Source organism: Aquarana catesbeiana, linkage group LG01 (assembly GCF_042186555.1).
Source record: "Aquarana catesbeiana isolate 2022-GZ linkage group LG01, ASM4218655v1, whole genome shotgun sequence".
Taxonomy (NCBI): Eukaryota; Metazoa; Chordata; class Amphibia; order Anura; family Ranidae; genus Aquarana; species Aquarana catesbeiana.
Window position 1 is genome coordinate 60050932 of NC_133324.1, and position 17490 is coordinate 60068421.

At 44.9% G+C, this 17490-nt stretch overlaps 1 long non-coding RNA gene across 3 annotated transcripts in view; it reads left to right on the forward strand.

Annotated features, from left to right (window-relative positions):
- Positions 1-17490, forward strand: part of LOC141131635 (uncharacterized) — a 41508-nt gene that overhangs the window by 2004 nt on the left and 22014 nt on the right. For 2 of the 3 annotated variants that reach the window (XR_012242796.1, XR_012242795.1), the window contains exons 2-5: positions 6986-7062; positions 8061-8230; positions 8867-9040; positions 16784-16913. This is a non-coding gene — a long non-coding RNA (uncharacterized lncRNA). Of the gene's footprint in view, positions 1-6985; positions 7063-8060; positions 8231-8836; positions 9041-16783; positions 16914-17490 lie in introns of all 3 variants that reach the window. The other variant, XR_012242797.1, reaches the window with a different exon arrangement.

Here is a 17490-nt window from a genome sequence, read left to right on the forward strand (position 1 = left end):
CCCTCCGTACACCCCAATACTACAGGACACCCCCCCTCCGTACACCCCAATACTACAGGACACCCCCCCTCCGTACACCCCAATACTACAGGACACCCCCCCTCCGTACACCCCAATACTACAGGACACCCCCCCTCCGTACACCCCAATACTACAGGACACCCCCCCTCCGTACACCCCAATACTACAGGACACCCCCCCTCCGTACACCCCAATACTACAGGACACCCCCCCTCCGTACACCCCAATACTACAGGACACCCCCCCTCCGTACACCCCAATACTACAGGACACCCCCCCTCCGTACACCCCAATACTACAGGACACCCCCCCTCCGTACACCCCAATACTACAGGACACCCCCCCTCCGTACACCCCAATACTACAGGACACCCCCCCTCCGTACACCCCAATACTACAGGACACCCCCCCTCCGTACACCCCAATACTACAGGACACCCCCCCTCCGTACACCCCAATACTACAGGACACCCCCCCTCCGTACACCCCAATACTACAGGACACCCCCCCTCCGTACACCCCAATACTACAGGACACCCCCCCTCCGTACACCCCAATACTACAGGACACCCCCCCTCCGTACACCCCAATACTACAGGACACCCCCCCTCCGTACACCCCAATACTACAGGACACCCCCCCTCCGTACACCCCAATACTACAGGACACCCCCCCTCCGTACACCCCAATACTACAGGACACCCCCCCTCCGTACACCCCAATACTACAGGACACCCCCCCTCCGTACACCCCAATACTACAGGACACCCCCCCTCCGTACACCCCAATACTACAGGACACCCCCCCTCCGTACACCCCAATACTACAGGACACCCCCCCTCCGTACACCCCAATACTACAGGACACCCCCCCTCCGTACACCCCAATACTACAGGACACCCCCCCTCCGTACACCCCAATACTACAGGACACCCCCCCTCCGTACACCCCAATACTACAGGACACCCCCCCTCCGTACACCCCAATACTACAGGACACCCCCCCTCCGTACACCCCAATACTACAGGACACCCCCCCTCCGTACACCCCAATACTACAGGACACCCCCCCCTCCGTACACCCCAATACTACAGGACACCCCCCCCTCCGTACACCCCAATACTACAGGACACCCCCCCTCCGTACACCCCAATACTACAGGACACCCCCCCCTCCGTACACCCCAATACTACAGGACACCCCCCCTCCGTACACCCCAATACTACAGGACACCCCCCCCTCCGTACACCCCAATACTACAGGACACCCCCCCTCCGTACACCCCAATACTACAGGACACCCCCCCTCCGTACACCCCAATACTACAGGACACCCCCCCTCCGTACACCCCAATACTACAGGACACCCCCCCTCCGTACACCCCAATACTACAGGACACCCCCCCTCCGTACACCCCAATACTACAGGACACCCCCCCTCCGTACACCCCAATACTACAGGAGACCCCCCCCCTCCGTACACCCCAATACTACAGGAGACCACCCCCCCTCCGTACACCCCAATACTACAGGAGACCACCCCCCCTCCGTACACCCCAATACTACAGGAGACCACCCCCCCTCCGTACACCCCAATACTACAGGAGACCACCCCCCCTCCGTACACCCCAATACTACAGGACACCCCCCCTCCGTACACCCCAATACTACAGGAGACCCCCCCTCCGTACACCCCAATACTACAGGACAGACCCCCCCCTCCGTACACCCCAATACTACAGGACAGACCCCCCCCTCCGTACACCCCAATACTACAGGACAGACCCCCCCCTCCGTACACCCCAATACTACAGGACAGACCCCCCCTCCGTACACCCCAATACTACAGGACAGACCCCCCCCTCCGTACACCCCAATACTACAGGACAGACCCCCCCCCTCCGTACACCCCAATACTACAGGACAGACCCCCCTCCGTACACCCCAATACTACAGGACAGACCCCCCCCCCTCCGTACACCCCACAATCATCTACTAATCATTGACTATATATATATATATATATATATATATATATATATATATATATACACACACACATACATATATTTTTTTTTTATATTCATTGCAGCATTTTTCTTTAATTTTTTATTTAGTTTATTTTAGTATGTGTTTTACATTGATTTGTGCTGCCCCCCAATATTCTACACAGAGATCACCACTTATAATAAATCTCCAGTCCTTCTACACCCGGTATAATTCTTGCTTTTATTTGGCCCCCATCCCTCCCCCATTACAGGGATGTTTTCTATTCCCGATGGACACAGTTTGACACCTTCCACCCCCCCCCCCCCCCAAAAAAAGTTTGAACAGTAGACTGGCCCTTCATTTAGAACAGGGGGGTCAATCTGGGGACCCTCCAGCAATTGTGAAACTACAAGTCCCAGTACAAGGGGAGTAACTGATTGTAACTGTCAGCTTTGCAATGCCTCATGGGACTTGTAGTTTTTGCAGCAGCTGGAGGGGCTGCCAGTTTGAGACCCCTGATCTAGAAAGTGTGTAGAGCTCTTCTCTATACTGACAATATCTGTGCAACCCGAACACTTTACAGATGGTTGGAGTATTTTCCTTCTTTGTAGGTTGTAGGCCTTTCTCTCTCCTTTTTTTTTTTTTTTTTTTTTTTTTTTTTTTTCCTCTCTGGAATATAACACATGGATGTCTGCAGTGAACTTTTTTGCATGCTGATCAGGGGACGTCCTCTACGTTCTGTCATTGCTTCTCTGATTACCCCGGGACACGGCGGGTCATTCAGTTTCCTGTCATGTGTTGAGGGAACAGAGTCCTTGGAGCGATCGATGTGCCCTTGTGTGCTCTGCAGATATACATCATGATGATGTATTCTATATAATATGTATATTCTATTATTAGTACATTATGGTCACATGACACTTTGCTGGTTTATTTTTGGTTTACAATTTTTATTTTTTTATGGAATATGTAGTATGGGCTCAGGCACAGTTTGCAATTTTCATATCCTTTGCTGTGCCACTTATGCAGATACAGGGCATGTCTCTAATGCAATAAAAGCGTTGCTTTGCTGTTTTACAGCGAGACTTCAGTTCCACTTTAATTGGCATCACTTAGAGGAGCTTCAGGCTAAGAAATTAAGTCGGCAGCTACAAATTCTGTAGCTGCTGACTTACTATTAGAACACTTGCCCTGTCCAGGGATCCCACTGTGTCCTCACCCAAGCTAATTCTTGAATCAGTTTTTGGTTGCTGGCGCCGCCATCTTGGGTAAGGGAGACCACTACTGCGCATGCACCAACCGTGCTGAGCTTTCTCAATGGGGTTGGCTGCAGCGAGGGCAGAACTTCCCGGTTGAGTTTTCTGCGGCAAACTCAGCAGGAAGTGGCGCTGGGTACCTGTCAACCAGGTACCCGCTCCTCCATATGTCTGCTGGGGGAGCAGAGAATCTGCTAAGTAGTAATGTAATTTTTTAGTGTGTGCCCCCCCCCACCAACTGATGACCAGTTAACCTTGGCAGGCAGAGCCCCCTACAAGGGATGGCTATTACTATTCCTGGAGGTAAGCTGTGATATTTCATAGGCTGTCCTGAGATTCGTTTTCATATAAAGGGGATACTTGCTAAAACTGGTGCAGCTGTACATAGAAACCAAATCGGCTTCCAGGTATTATTCCCCCCCCCCAAATTCACATCGGTTGTGGTTTGACATGTCAAATGGCAGCCTGTTGCCAGCAACGACACTGTCCCCAATCGGTGCAACGCTGACTTTGCCGCACCGTTTTTTTCCAAAAGTAGTTCCTGCACTACCTTTGGCGATTGCCTCTGAAGTTGCACTGAAATGCGGGTTTGAAATTGTGCGCCTTTCAGGCTTCAGCCGAACTTGGGCTTATGGTCAAAGCTTAATTGAACAAGCTGAAGTTGGAAGCTGATTGGAGCACACAAAATCTGATGCAGCTTTGCTTAGTAAATATCCTCCATAGTGTTTCTCTAAGCAAAGCTTTAGTGTTGGATAGAGGTGGGGGAAGGGCTAGACCCTAGGGCTGGGGGTATTTCTTAAAAAAAAAAAAAACCCCGATTCGAGTGGGTTGTTGTGTCTGAGGGAGCTGCGGGCAGGAGTTTTTGGACGAGGCTTCGGCCTAGTCCGCGGCGTCCGGCCAAAGCCGCGGACTAGGCCGAAGCCGCAGCCTCGCCTAAAAACTCCTGCCTGCAGCTCCTCAGGACTGGCGCAGTGAAAAAAAAAAAAATTTAAAAAATCGATTTGCTTACATTTTGAATCAATTTGACCCCTCAACTCGATTCAAGATTTAAATCTTTTTTTTTTTTTTTTTTTCCCCCAGCCTTACTAGACCCTCGGTCAGGTTTATATTGCTGTCTGTGTCCCCATTAGGAAATGGTTCACCCTCTCTAATTGTACTGTTGACCATTGTCCCAATAAGGCCACTTTCACACTTGTGCGACCTGAAAGTCGTGCAATTTTGCTGCCACTCAAAGCAATTCCTGTGTAATTTTGAGGTCTGTGGACCTAAAGTCGTATTAGTCAGACCAAAATAGTGCAGGGACTTGAAGTCGCACTGATATGAATGGTACTCATTGGCTATCAATGGGGTACGACTTGTCATGTGTTTTTGCAGTCCCAAGTCGCAGGACAAGTCGCACAAGTGGAAACGGCGCCTTAGGCTCCAATTCACACTTGTGTCATGCAACTTTGGGCATGAGACTTGCATGACAAGTCATACCCCATGTTTTCCAATGATAACATTTCATATCTGCATGACTTTTAAGTTGTAACGACTTCAAAGTAGTTCATTCGCTACTTTCGTCCGACTTTAAAGCAACTTGAGGGCCATAGACTTCAATGTTAACCCCTCGGAAGTTGCATGAAAAGTCGTACATGAATGTTATACAATGCAGCTTGTGTGCAGCCGTTGTTCACTATCACTGGTCAAAGCCATAGTCGTATCTAAGTTGCACTCCAAAGTCGGGGCAACTTTGGAGTCATACAAGTGTGAATGGAGCCTTAAGCCTCGTACACACGATCATCAATGGGCTGTTGGCCTAAAATCCGACCGTTAGTACGTCAGACTATTGTTGTCCAACTTAACGCCAACAAATGTTGGATGGCAGGCTAGTAAATTTTCGGCGGACTATGGTCTGTTGTCAGATTTTCCTATCGTCTGCACACAAGTTCGTCACACAAGTTGAACGTACAAACGCGCATGCTCTGAATCAATGCTCACCAAATGGTGGCGCTCAAGAGCTGAAATTCCTCATAGTACGTCACTACGTTGGTGTTTGTTGGCTGGCAGTTGTGTAGTGTTTGTATCAAGAAAAGATCCTGGCACACGCCCTTTGTACAAAAGTCTGACGCTTTGTTGGCCAACAATCTGATCGTGTGTACAAGGCTTAAAGCGGAGGTCTGCTCTCTTTTTTTTTTTTTGCAGCTACAAATACTGCAGCTGCTGACTTTTATAATAAGGACACTTACCTGTCCAGGGCGCCCGCGATGTCGGCACCCGAAGCCAATCTATCACTCGGCTGTCGGGTGCTGCCGCCTTCATCATCAGGAATGGAAGGCTTGTGGCTTCCCTTCCTGGTTCCCTACTGTGCATGCGCGGCTCGCTCTGCACTATCCCACTGGTCCCTGCTGTCTTCTGGGACCTGTGTGTCTCCCAGAAGACAGCGGTGGGGCGAAGAAGGCGCCGGAAGTGGCGTAGATACCTGCGGTTGGCTCGGGTATCTATGCACGGAAGTGGGAGCAAAATACTTGTATTGGACAGACAGGTATCTGCTCCCCCTCCCCCCTGAAAGGTGCCAAATGTGACACCGGAGGGGGGAGGAACCGGAAAAGCGGAAGCTCCATTTTTGAGTGGAGCTCCTCTTTAGGTCCGGGTTCACACCCATCCACTGTGTTAACATGCATTGTATTATATAGCCCATTCATAATGGTCCGGTGACCCTCTTCTGCTCGCAGGTTGAATTGGGGCACAATCAATGACAATGCGATATTGTGAACAGAGCCTTATGTCTGGTACTTGCTGAGCATTTATTTTTTTAATTTACTGGTTGATATCTCCCGACATTCGGCCCGTGTGTACGGGGGCTAAAGAAGTAAATTTCCCCTCGCTTTGCGATTCCTTCACTTCCTGTTGAAAGCAAGAAGGAAATCTCCCCCTCCCCAGTGGGGAGCACCCAGCAAAATATTAACTTGCAATATTCTTTCTGCTTTAAAGCAAAGTTTTTTTTTTTTTTTGTTTTTTTTTGGGGTCTGTTATTTACACATTTTAGGCCCTCAAATTGTACAGGACCTGCTGGTATTGTGCAGTATAGTACATAAAGTGTGAATTTGCTGTTTTCACTTTCCAGCTAATTCAGGATGTTAGCAGGAAGTTGTAATGGTTTTGCTGCTGCAATCTAATTCTCCCTCTGTTTTTTTTTTTTTTTTTTTTTTTTTTTTTTTTCTGACAAAGGATGGTAATGCCAAATTGGATGGTATATGACTCAGTGATGGGGAACCTTGGCACCCCCAGATGTTTTGGAACTACATTTCCCATGATGCTTAAACACACTGCAGAGTGCATGAGCATCATGGGAAATGTAGTTCCAAAACATCTGGGGGTGCCAGTGTTTGCCATCACCATTTACCTTCAGTCCAATCCCTGATACTGGCCAGGGGTCTTTTCAGTGATTTGGTTAGGGAACTGATTGCGATGATACTCTGTTAGTATGTGTCGTAAGCTATGTGTCAAGCCTGTTGGGATGTGTACAATAAGCTGGGCTTTTTCTCAAGCCAGTCATGTTGGAGAATATTATAGAAGGTTGTCTGCTCACACCTTCAAGGACAAAGTTCACAAGGTGACTTGAAGCCTGTCATTGTATCACTTCTCTCTTTCAGCCTGAAGGGCATTAATATTCCTAACTGTTTATATGAAGATATGTAAAACTTATATTATATATTTTTTTTTTTTTTTTTCCATTAGGTCTCCAAAAAATTTTGGTGCAGCTTTTGTAGCAACTAGGAATATCCATGCATCTGGATCATGGCTTCAGAAGAGCGGTAAGTGCTTTTCTCTTGTGTGCAGAAGAGAATTGTTTAATGTGTCGTAATTAATTGGCAATGTTGGACACCTTCCTAGTAACTTGGAGTGTTCACCTTTACACATAATCTGCAACCTTAAAGGTCTCAGGCCCTTGCTGTCCTCCTGTGAAGGTCAGACACGTTCATATCTCCATCTGAATAACAGGCGGGATGACAGCTGAGTTTGGTAGCAGCCTATAAATACAAGCTGATAAACAATTTGTGAGCCTAAAGCTTTTCCTGCATGTTTAGGTATGTGAAAGCATTCTTTTAAAAAAAACTGCATGTAGTTTTTCACTTTCATAGTCAATTTTGAGATCTTGTACTTGAGAGAAGTGTGTGTGTGTGTGTATGTATTTGTATAATTTTTTTTTTTGGCCTAGGTGGATGCAGCATCAGAGCAATGCTGCAGCTGTCCCCTGCCGTCTCTGCTCTGGGAACCGAACACTGCAGATGGCTCGGTTCTCTCCCCTCCCCGAGCGATGCTGCCTGTCAGTCAGCATCTCTCCTGCTCTGTTCCTACACGCTCATTGGAGCTGTAGATGGGCGGGGAGCAGCTCGCTAAGACTGCCATCAGTCAAGGCAGCTGTCAGATCCAGATTTGAGAAGTCAGGATGACGCGGTTCCTCGACTGATGGCAGTGACGTCAGCGGACTTCAGCCCGCTCTCCGCTGAAAACGTGTTGCAGGAGTGCAAAACGAATTGCACTTCCGTGACCCTTAGGAGAAGCCCAGCCAAAGGAGCTCAGGCTGGATTTCTCTTTAAAAAATATATATCCCTTGCAGTGGTAAATGTTAATGGGTGTTGGATTACTAACCTGGATATAATTTTGTCTCACCTGTGAGGATTTTATTGTTTTATGTATTTGTTGTCCAGTTTCTAGATGGTTTGTAGTTTAGATAAGTATCAGATTGTGGCTTAGTTTTTAGACATGTTGGCCTCTTTTGCTTTACTGAAAAGCCGACCATATTCTGCAGGTACAGCTGAGGTATCCTCCATCCTGGAAGAACATATTCTGGGTGCAGACACAACCGCTGAACTGGAAGAGACTGGCCGAGTGCTTTCCATTGGTGATGGTATTGCCCGTGTCTATGGTCTCAGATATGTCCAGGCTGAAGAGATGGTGGAATTCTCCTCGGGGTTGAAGGTACATTTATTTTTTTGTAGGTGGTTGGGGGGCAGCTTGTGTAATTGGTGCCTCTTTGAGGACCAGAAGGGAGAGCTTGGGAAGTACTTTTCACTCCAGATAATTAGTGGGTGACCTCTGGAAATTCAGCCTGTATCAGTGCTGGGACCCATAGCTGCTATCCAAGTGACTTTTTAAAACTGCACTGGGGCAAGAAGTAAAGTGGAAGGAAAGTCATTCTAGACCCCCCCCCCCTAATCTATCTAGCCCTCTAAAGCGGGGGGGATGCTATTGCTCATTTTGTAGACGCTCAGCCAATGGCTCCTGCTGCTGCTGAGCCTCCAATGAGACTGAAGAGAAGAGCTAAGCGTCTGCAGACAGGCACAGCACTGGATGGAGATCTGGCTCGGGTAAGTAACGAGGCGCTGACATGGGAAGGTTTTTTTACTTTAATGTAGAGCATGCATTCAGGTACCAACCTTTTACCTGTACAACCACTTCATCCTATATATAATCTTCTAAATTGAGAATGAGGGATCCTGAGAACCCATTTCCAGTTATCTGTTGTGTGTTGCATTTAGCCAACCCATTGAAATGTTTCTTTTTTGTGTTTTTGTTTTTTTTAAGGCTTCCTGTGAATCTGTATTTTTCCACTAGGGTATGTCCTTGAATTTGGAGCCAGACAATGTTGGTGTTGTGGTGTTCGGTAATGACAACCTCATCAAGGAGGGAGACCTTGTGAAGAGAACTGGCGCCATTGTGGATGTACCTGTTGGTGAGGAGCTGCTGGGTCATGTTGTAGATGCCCTTGGTAACGCCATTGATGGCAAGGTAATCCTATCACATCCGTCTTTAATTCATGTTTACCAGTAATCTAAGGATGTGCCCATTTGGAATTGCAACTTGGGTCAAGTTTGACCTTTCAGAGTGATGGGTTCAGTATACCAAGTTATGCTTGAGTGCCCAAATACACATTTTTATTAATCTGTGGTAGTGTTTATCCAAACAAGTTGGCTGAGCTTTGATACATTTTCTGATCAAATCTTAATCCTATTCTTTACCCCTGACAACTTAGATATTAAATTCTTATGTTGGCCTTGTCCTCTTGGGAATGCAGCCCATCAATCACCTGATGGCAGGTTCTTTGTTTTTGCTTTTCATTTAAAAAAAAAAAAAAAAAAAGCAAGACAAAGCCAGCGACCATGGTAATTGATGAGCCCGCTTCCAAGTTTTTTTGTGTCCAGGTACTCATCAGAGCAACTAAGCTTAGATAGAGTACCAGGCCCTGAGGATGCCTGCTCTGGGGCAAGTGCCTGTTTTAAGATGTAGGCCTGGGAGTATGTAATGTCTTGACTCTTATAAACATTAACTACTTTCTGACGTCATTGTACTGCGGCAGGTCGGCTTGTTCCTCCCACGAATCGTCATCATTGTCGGCTCGGGAAATGTAGTTTGTGGGCGTGCACACCCACTGGCCAGCGGTTGGGGTGGACACTGACTGAATGAGTGACTTGTATAGCGCTACCTATGCAAACTAAATCGCCTTAGGGCGCTTTGCCGCCGGTGTCCATCTACGGTCTAGCGCGGTACTTTACCCCGTAGGGTCCCGACGCGTTTACAAACACATATATTGGCCAATTTTTAGACCGGGTCTAACCTACCAGCATGTCTTTGGAGTGTGGGAGGAAACCGGAGTACCCAGAGGAAACCCACGCAGGCACAGGGAGAACATGCAAACTCCAGGCAGATGGTGTCGTGGTCGGGATTTGAATCAGTGACCCTTTTGCTGCTAGGTGAAAGTGCTACCCACTACACCACTGTGCCTGCCCCTTACCCGCGATCGTTCCATGCAGTGACAGAATGGGGATCTGCCTGTGTAAACAAGGTATATCTCTGTTCTGACAGGGGCGATCACACAGATCCTGTCTTTTCGGATCTGTTTCCCCAGGCAGCCCATCCCCATACAGTTAGAACACATTTAACCCCTTCCCTGCCAGTGTCATAAGTACAATAACGTACATATTTTTAGCACTGATTACTGTTATGTCACAGGTTCCCAAAAAAGTGACAAAGGTGTCCGATCTGTCCACTGCAATGTTGCAGTCCCGCTAAAAATCGCAGCTCACCGCCATTACTAGTAAGATAAATGCCAAAAATCTATTTCCTGTTTTTGTAGATGCTAACTGTTGCGCAAACTGATCAATATATGCTTATTGCGGGGTGTTTTTGAAAAAAAGAAAAGTAGAATTGTATGTATTCTCTCTCGGCCTAAACTGAGGAAGACTTTTTATTTTTTTTTTTTTTTTGGGAAATTTGTTATAGCAAAAAGTTAAAATCGGGGTGTAAATGAATGACACAGGTAGCGGATGGGCTCCGGAGGCTGTATAGAAAGGCCGTATGGAGGGCGGTCTGGGAGGCCAGGATTGAGCACTGGTACCTCGGCTGGGGGCAGCAAGATGGCTGCCGTTCACTGGGCCGGAGCTGCTATTCCACCTACCGGCCGCTGTGGAGGGGTATCAACGGATGCCACAGGTGGTAGATGTGCTCCTGTTAATGTCCTTAAAGGCCGTGTGGAGGTCAGTCTGGGAGGCCAGGATTAAATGTTGGCCCTGTGGCCGGGTGTAGCAAGATGGCTGCCGCTGGGCCGGAGCCGCAGACTGTCTCCCGAGCGGCCTCAGGCACTGTGAATCGCTGCAATATCTGCTCCGATCGGCTCGCCGGCCGTCTGGTGGGCGTTGGGTGCTGTGTGGGGAGCAGGATTGTTGTGCTGGAGGACGGATGGCGAGGATTATGCAGCAGGAGCTCTGTGGCAACACTGATACTAACATTTTATAGGTAGAGTTGATCCAGGGAATATCCGATTACCTCTTGGGGGATCAGGAAGGATTTTTTTTTTTTTTTTTCCCTTGCTGGAACAAATTGGATCATGCTTTGCTGGGGTTTTTGATTTACTGTGGGTATAGGATCGTATCATTTCCTTTTTTCCCTTTTTATTGGTTGAACTGGATGGGCTTGTGTCTTTTTTTTTTTTTTTCAACCAGACTATGTCATCTCCCTGCTTTCCCCTCCTGTCTGCCTGTTTTTGTCAGTACATTTGCGTGCATGACACCTGATTGGCTATCCCTTCCTCTCGCCGTCTGTACAGAGGAATAGGCCGACATCTTATCGGGTTCAAGTTTGTACGCTAGTTCTTTTTAATGTATTTCTTTCTGGTGGGAGTTGAACTTTTATCTCAAAATAGATGGCGGTCTTTCATTTCGTTGCAACAGTTTCTAGTTTGACTTATTATAATTATCGCCAGTCTTTTCAGTACCAAGCATTATAACTCTGTCTTTGTATATCTATAATCTTCCTCAAATCTGCAGATTTTGGAGACTGGAATGCTATAGCGCTGACCTTAATCCCTACTAAAATACAGGCACCTTATCGGCGTTATCAACCCCAAACTATTTAACGTCATGGTGGCATCTGGTGTGCTGAGACATCTTTTGATCATTCGTTAGACAAGACATCCTTGTTTTGTTTTCTGAATTTATTCAAACCTGCTTCAAAAATGGGTGTTTGCTCTTCCCTGTCATATTTAGCAGGGAACTCTTGCTGGAACAGATGACTAGACCTGGAATTTCAAGCACAAGCTTCTTACTACAAAGGACCTTGAGAGATATTTGAGGGGATGCTGATAAGTATTAAGCCTTACCCAGAAAAAACTGAGCTAGAAAGCTGTAATTGCCACACTATTCTACATAGTCCCCCAGGAAGTCAATGCACTTGCGACATCTGTCCTGCAACTTCTTAAGTCCCTGCACATAAAATTCTTCCGACTGCTGGTGTTACCACTCATTTAAAGCATTAGTTGCCTCCGGAACACTCCCAAATCGTTGACCCTTTAGGTGTTTTTTGAGATTGGGGAACAGATGGTGAGAAGCCAGGTCGGGCAAAGAGGGTGGATGGGGCATCGCTTGTAAGCCTAAGGAGTTCCGTTTTGTCACTGTTTCACCTGCAGTGTGTGACGAGGCGTGGTCCTCCCTTTTTTTTTTTTTTTTTTTTTTTGTTCGCTTGTGAAAAGTTTTGGGCTTCTCAAAAGCTTTCTCATTTCTAATTCTCTGTGGATAATGGCATCAACTCTCAAGTGATATTCCCACATATGTAGCAATACATTGGCTGATGTTCGGTGGTCCTCCATGAACATGTCATGGATGGATTTCACATTTGCAGGCACAGAGACAGAAACAGGCCTTCAACTGAGTTTCTCACTTTCGACACCAAAATGGTCATTTGACAACCCAACGTTTAACTGTTGCATATCAAGGTCCACTGTCACCCATAGTTTGTGACATTTCATCATGTATCTGCTTTGCACCTTTCCCTTGGAGAAACAGGAACTTGATTATGGCCCTATGCTCTTCCACATTGTTTTATTTCTGGAGGGGCTGCCATGTTCACTTTGGACCCAAAAAAAGAAGTTAAAATCATAGGTAGTTCATTAGACAAATTGGCAAGTACACCCTGCAATTTACAGCTTCTTAGCTCAATTTATTTCTGGTTAAGGCTCAATAATTATCAGCATCCCCTCGTATGAAACAAATGGGTGAAGTAACTCTCCAGCATCTACCAAAAAAGAACTATCAGTTTTGGTGAACTGACCTTTTAGTGTAGAAAACGTTGATGGAACCGTACATGGGAAATGCCATTAGACCTGTGAGTAAACATTCTGAGGCACATAGATCCATTCATACCAGCTAACCGGCTCACACAGATATACTGCGGCAGAATGGCTCTCCTGGGCGAAATTCCGTGTGTGTGTATATAATGGCTTTGCCCAGGAGAGCCATCAGAGGGCGCGCAAGCGGGGTACCCAATGCACAAGGCCGGTGGGCGCAATAGCCGCCAGCCACGTGCGATCGCGTGCTCGAGAGCCAGCACAGGGATTTGTGTGTGTAAACATGCAAATCCCTGTGCTGTCAGAGGAGAGAAGACAGATTGTGTGTTTCTACAAAGTAGGGACAGCGATCTGTCATCTCTCCTAGTTAATCCCATCCCCACGCAGTTATTACAGTGAGGGAACACACAGTTAACAATTTGATCGCCCCCTAGTGTTAACCCCTTCCCCGCCAGTGACATTTATGCAGTAATCAGTGCATTTTTATAGCACTGATCGCTCTATAAATGTCAATGGTCCCAAAAATGTGTCAAGTCTCTGATCTGTATGTCCCAATTCTGTTAAAAATTGCAGAATACCTCCATTACTAGTAAAAAAATAAATAAAAATGCCATAAATCTTTCCCATAGTTTGTAGACGCTATAACGTTTGTGCAATCCAATCAAACGCTTATTGCGATATTTCATGTTTTTTGTTAAAAAAAAAAAATGTAGAGGAATACATATTGGCCTAAATTGATGAAGGGTGTTTTTTTTTTTTTTTTTTTTTTTTTTTTTATATATTGGGAGGTATTTATTATAGTAAAAAATAAAGAAAATACATTTTTTTTCAAAATTGTCACTTTTTTTGTTTATAGCACAAAAAATAAACCGCAGAGGTGATCAAATACCACCAGAAGAAAGCTCTATTTGTGGGGAATAAAGGACCCCAATTTTGTTTGGGTACAGCATTGCACGACCGCGCATTTGTCAGTTTAAGCGACACAGTGCCATATTGTAAAAAGTGCTCTGGTCAGGAAGGGGGTAAAATATTCCCGGGCTGAATTGGTTAAAGGGGTCCATGTATCTAATTCAGCTAAGTTGCAGAACTGCATTTGAGAACACTCACTAGACACGTTACTAATTGACCATCATCCTTGATGTTGCATTAGCGGACAAGTCCTGCTTGATGGTGAGGCTGTCTCCAGTTTTCAAGGCCAGGGAAAATGGGTAGACATAATGAGAAGCTGTACACAGACATTAGGGTTACAATCATTGCTTTCAATGCATCCTGTTTTACAGTTGGAAATCTCCTGAAGACCCTTTAACCACTTCTTGACACCTTTCAGTTGGAAGCTGTGTAAATGTACCCCTGTAATTTTAGACTGCTCACATATTGATCTAAACCCATTTGTGAGTAGTGTACCCTTCAGACCATTAAGCCATCTAGACTCGCAGCTGTTTGTTACTGTGTACAAGAGACCACCGTATAGACAACCAACTAATGGTCCACTAGAAGCACCATCTTATCTTGTAAACAAATGCCTTTTATGACCAATCCTAGACATTACATCAGAATAAATTCCTAGGATGGCTTATATGTTGTTTAGTAGCCTTGCCCTGCCTCAATCTTTTATTAGGTTTTCTATCTAGCACCAGCCTTGGGGGAGCAAGCCCGGGTCTATCTAGTCAGGTCATGCCTAATGTTTTCAAAGTTCTCCGGTGAATTTCATCGTTGGCATCTCAGCTTTTTATGTATCAAATTGGATTTCACCTGTTGGGCTGAAACAACTAATCGATTAATCGACAACTAATTGATTATGAAATTAATCGATTACTATTTTCATAATCGATTGATCGGACAGTAACATAATGGGGTTAAAAAAAACTATAAAATGAGCCCTTTATAGCACAAAAAGAGCAAATAATTGTTGCTGTAAATATTACTTTCACAGTTCTACAGTAAAAAAATGAACCCCTTACAGTAGTGATTATCTAAAGGGCTAATTTTATTTCTTTTAACCCCATTATATTACTAAACGTCTTAGACGTGCTTCACACCTATGTGTTTTTTGGTGCTTTTTGCAGAAACGCACTACAGTTTATTTACATGGCTTCCTATGGGACACGTTCACATCTATGCTTTTTTCAGCCGCTGCGTATTTTGGAAAGGGTCAGGGACTTTTTTTTTTTTTTTTCCTTAACGCAAACCAGTGCTTTTTTGGTTCAATATACTTAAATGGAGAAGCTGCTAAAAAGCATGTAATGCGTTTTTGCAGCAATTTGTATTTTTAAATTTGCCCAACAACAAATTGTCCAAAAAAATGCAAAAACGCAAATCGCAGCAAAATCACGTGTGCAAAAATCAAAACGCACAGCAAAAAGCACTGCAGAAACGGATCAAAACCAAACTGCATAGGTGTGTACCGAGCCTTATGCTGGCCACACGGATCAATTTTCAGACGAGAATATTCAGACAAAAAAATCTTTGTACATTCGCTGAATGAAAAAAATTGATCTCGGAGTCTGATGATATTTACCAGATTCACCCTCTAATAGTATATCTCTTCTAATAGTATATACAGTATATCTCTTCTAATAGTATATACAGTAGAACTCCTCTAATAGTATATACAGTAGAACTCATCTAATTGTGTGTGTGTGTGTGTATATATAGTATATCTCTTCTAATTGTATATACAGTATATCTCCTCTGTTTTATTCTCAGAGTGGATTAGAGCTTTTGCTCCCTAACCATGAAGTTGGTAATTTATATTTACCACTGCATTAAGATATTTAGGAATACATTTCCTTTTTTTTTTTTTTTTTTTTTTTTTTGAACTTTACATTTTAAACTAAATTATACACCACAGTGTTTTTTTTTTTTTTTTTTTAAGGTTATTAACCGAATAATCAATTAATTGAAACAATCAGCCAACTAATCGATTATGAAAATTTATCGTTAGTTGCAGCCCTACACCTGTTCTATCCACAAGTGTCGTGAGTTGGCGCACTATGTATACAAGTCTGCTATGAGTATAACCGGCTGAAAGACTTCTGAGTTCAAGGTGCCCAGTAAACGGGTTAAAGGGTCCCGAGGTTTAAGTACGGGGAGCACGGATGAGGTTGTGTTATCTCCATCCAAAATCGGGTTAATTTTCGACATCTCCATAGCATGGGTGTTGAGCCTCCCTGCTCTCTGGTACATTTGGGACATAATGGGGAGTTATGCTGACCCCATTGGTGTAGTTGTAACAGGGCCCTAAACACCCGATGTAGGATACATACAGTAGATTAGCCATTACGATGACTCTTATATTTTAATTTTTTTTAGGTTGGTGAATGGTTATCTGCTGCTGAGCTGGCCGAGATTTGATCCATCTATGGGCAGGTTGATTGTACCCAAGTTGATTCATCGATTGACTTGGATACAACCAGAGTGTCAGGTTTCTAGCATGCGATTATTGGCTGTGGCTATAGCCATTAGTAATAATCGCTGTGTTCTGCCAACAGAAAATGCTCCCTGCGCCCCCTCCTGCCAGAGAATGCAATGCTCAGCAGGGAGGGATTCCACCATCAACACTGATTGTGGTTACAGAGAAAGGAAAGAAAATCAATTTCAATGGACAGGGGCACTTTAGGAGCGGTGTATGCACCGCTCCTAAAGTTCCCCAAAGATGCTGCTTGCAGGACTTTTTTTTTAATGTCTCACAAGCGCACTGCTCCAGTGTGAAAGCACTTGGGCTTTCACACTAGAGTGACAGGAGAGGCGATTTGCAGGCGTTATTTTTAGCGCTAAAGCGCCTCAGTGTGAAAGTAGCCTAAGTCTGCAAGCTTCTTTGTTAAGCTTCCAGAATCTCTGTACTGCAATTGAAATAATTTAACCATTGTCTCTGGTTAAAATATTTAGTCTCGGTGTCCTTTTTCTCTCTGCAGGTCATCTGGATCTAGGATTGTCTTCATGTGATAAATTACCCCCTAGTGAGACACAGGATAACGAGGATGAAATAAACATTGACTCTTCGGGCAGCGAGGTGGAGATAGTCGGGGTTCAAGAAAATGCAAGGTATGTCGGTGATTGGGAATCTTTTGGTTTGGAAAGGCTTGGGGGGAAAAAAGGAAACATTGGGGGGAGGGGAACCTTTATTTTTTTTTTTTTTAAAGCCATTTTTGTTTTGCTGGAAAAATTGAAAAAAAAAACGTGTGGAATATGTGTTTACATTGATAACTAAAATATATCTATGACGTGGTATCGAAAATATAACATGAAGACCTTTTTAATAAAAGATTTGAGACTCTACATAGTCTTAAATTATTGCAAGTTCTTTCAGCTGAAGACAAGCAAATCCTGGAATACAGTTCAAGTAACACTGTACTTCTCAATGCAGTTCTCAAACAGGAGAAATATGTATTTCTGCCACTAGGGGGCACTTCAGGTAAACAGCTCTGTTCAGTTTGCTTGTGGGCTACATGTTGTACCTCCTACAGTTGGGTAATTGTTGGGATACAGTAGATGATAGTTTCTGTCCTCTCAGGCCTTCATTGACAGGTAAGAGGGTAAATTTATCTGATAAATTATTTTATCTTTTTTACCTTTTTAAATGGTGCCTATTCATGTTCTCCACCATCATAGGATAAGCTTT